Genomic DNA, 3629 nt, shown 5'->3' with positions numbered 1-3629 from the left:
TTTGCAATCCTCAAACGACGTAAAGAAGTGAGGCGGCGCACCTCTTCAGGCAATGATATTAAATTGGGACAATTGATGATTCACAGCTCCTGAAGTGAAGTGAGGTTGCCAATCCACTCTGGCAAAGACACCAAACTAGGGCAGTCCATAATTTGAAGCCCTTGCAGAGTGGTAACATCTCTAAGCTCTCTTGGGAGAGAAACCAAGTTTGGAACTTGTACTATAGATAGATGACCAAGTCTTGTAGGTCCAAGGCAATGTGTGCCATCTTCATTCACATTGTTGAAAAGTTCCTCGCAGCCAGCAATACACAAATCTTCAAGTGTGGTGAGATGTTGAAAGAGTGGAGATATGGATATTCGCAATTTACGACACCACAAACTCTTCAGTCACAAGAGAAGTGAGGTTTTGCTGCCACTCTTCTGGAAGATATTCAAGTTCCTCTAATCCCATAAGAAAAAGAGACTTCAATTTGGAAAGATCGGAAAATGGAGAGGAAGAGGAGGGTGATATGACTAGTATTAGAGCCATTATAGGGCAATCACCAGTACATAAAGAAGAAAGGCAAGGAAATGATGGGAATAATGGAAGATGGTGATGTGGCTCAAGATCTGCTATTATTGTTACTTTTTCCCTCATCCTCCACCATCCCCTCAACTTAGGCAAGTTCGAAAGAGTGAGAATTTCAAAGGGAGAAGAGGACATGTCACTAGCATCATTGCTTATGTACTCCAACTAACTTAAGTTGTGAAGATTGAGACGCTTGAGAAAAGGGAATCGATCCAATGGTGGGTTATGTTGGAACCATTTACAATCCCATATGAAAATAGAAACCAAATTTGAGAGCAAGGATACCCAGCTAGATAACCTAGCACCTGCATACCCAGCTATAGATAATTGTGACAAATTTTGGTGTGGCTGAAGGTTTTGCAACAATTGTTCATCATTTGCAATTGCCCTATCACTATCATTACTAGCTTCTAGGCCCCACTCTAATTCCAGACATTGAAGGTATTGCTTCCTCGCCAAGTTTGCAGCCTTGGCTTCTAATGGAGAAGATCTTAAGTGTTCTAAACCTTTGATATGTAATTCTCCTCTCAATTCACCTAAACCATCCAGATTGCCTAGCCCACGCTTTTGCTTTGAAAAGCACCTTTTCTTCTTCCCTAAACTGTAAAGCGTTAGTGTATGGAGAGTAGTCAACTTTCCTAGTTCATTTGGCATGAGTCATGCTGTCACACCCATGAATCGTAAGATGTCTATGGCTAATCAAGTTTCTAGTGTCTTTTGGCAATTCTTTATGCCCACTAGAATTGTCAAGTTTTAGTGTTTACAAATTCTGCAATTTAGTTATAGTAGTGGGGAGTAGTTTGATATCATCATTCCTAGAAAGATCAAGAAATCTTAAATGCTTTAACTTGCCAATGGAATTCGGCACTTTTTGAATACTTAAAGAACTCAAATTCAAAGCACGCAAGCATTTAAAACTTGAAATAAGTGTATCAAAGATTGGCTTACTCCACTCAAATACTGCAATCACTACCAAAAACAAACAAAAAAAAGGTTTAGTGACATGGTTATTCGGGGCATTTTTGGCCAAAAAAGCATCACAGTTGATTTCACAACGCTTGATTAGAGACACTTGGGACACGTCAGCTTGGATAGGGACTGAAATATAAGTTCAAGGCACTTTTTATTGAAAAAACACCTCGAAAAGGGAGTGTCTGAAACAAAGCACCCTCTTTTTGAAAAGGGGTCATTTGGAGGTGTAGAAGCGCCCCCATATAACAATGGGGGCGCTTGCCCAAGAAAGCACCCTCTTTTATGAAAGGAGGGGCTTTAACATTAAAACGTCCCCTAATTAATATATATGGGAAAAAAATTTTCCCCATATAATACACTACAATTTCCAATCCAATCCATATTTTTCCCTGATATACACTCTACAATACAATCCATAAAAGTCAAATATACAATTTTCTCCATTCATCAATCTCAATCTTATATCTCATAATATAATCTCATATGACAATCTCATATCTCATAAATACAAAGTGTACCACATCATAAAAAGTTAACAAAAATTGTACCATACATATGAAATAAAATATCCAAAAACTGATATCATAAACACAAAGTGTCTCCACCACATCTCAAAGAGTTAACACAAATTGTATCATATATACATATGAAATAAAATATAAACAACTGGTTCGCTTTTCATTTGTCGTCCAATACGTATCCAACCTAACAAGTCAAGCATACGTATGTCACTTAACGATTACCTGCAAATGATGAAAGCAAAAAAAAAAAAGAAAAATTAAATTACAAACATATATCTAACTATTTTGGAATTGCAAGCCTATATATAACTAGATTTTATATTACAAGTAAGTGACACAAATATGAAGATCTACACATACTTTGTGATGATCCACAACGATCGCCTTCTACATGATCAGTTGCATGCTCATCTTCATTTGTTAATGAATTCCCACCTACATATAATTCGTTGCAAATGTATATTACGCAATCATATATATGTTCTTAAGTCAACTACAATGTGGAAGTAACATTTATAATCATGAAAATGTAAATAAAACTAATAAGGTAATTAAGTTAATTATTTGATCGACTAGCAACTGATGATCTCGCTCTCACAAGTCCCGGACACTTGGTGTCATGTGGAGTACACATGTTTACGTTGCTCGTTCCTTGGCTCACCAACAAAGTTTCCATCAATTTACGGACGTTGACATAGGCAGAAGATGTTAACGCGGCAATCTATTCGGCTTGTTTGGAAATATGTTGGTCTTGTTCATTTATAAGCTCAAGCAGTGCAGGGACTTGTACAGCTAAGGCTGACGATCTATTTGCATGTGTGCTGCCTTTGACTGGTAGATGCCCAAGTCCTATTCCTCGTACATGACCAGTGTATTCTGCCTTCCCCATGACTATGGCATAAGTGTCGTCAGGTGCCCAATTTATTGATCCTTGCATCTAGCTCTTCGAGCTTGCTGTAGTGCCCTATGAACTCAGAGCCCTCATCTTCTCCTATATATATAGAATATGGAAAAGTGTTACGCACCAACTGATCAACTCAGAAAGATTTACCATATTACAGTGTTTTAGAAAAATTCAACACATGCATACACAAACTAAATTTACAAGTCAAACACATACAACTTTGTCTACAATGTTGTCATTGAGGAAGGAGCCATCCTTTCTCGTATGGGTTACGTTGAAAATGACCGCATCAAACACATACCATCAACATGTTCCAGATTTCTTCCTTTTTGTGATCTGGAACCTACTTCCAAGTAGGTGCACCTGTGCCCACAATACCACTAGTACGAACAAGATTTCCAGCGTACCTACGTAATTTCTGACCGCTTAGACCTACGAGCTGATCTGCACTATTGAACTCAACGACAATCCTCTCTCCCCTTTCCATACCCCACATATTAAGCGGACCACTTACAGTGCGCACATGAAATTTATTTTCTTTATCTGTATTTATGTTTAACACATGAATCGCGTATAAGGTTATATGTAATAATTATAGCATATGAACGACATCATTGTAAGATTTTATAACATAAATAAATACGAAACATATATGTACCTAT

The sequence above is a fragment of the Corylus avellana genome, chromosome ca5 (genome assembly GCF_901000735.1).
Source record: "Corylus avellana chromosome ca5, CavTom2PMs-1.0".
NCBI lineage: Eukaryota > Viridiplantae > Streptophyta > Magnoliopsida > Fagales > Betulaceae > Corylus > Corylus avellana.
This window is presented reverse-complemented; position numbering follows the sequence as displayed.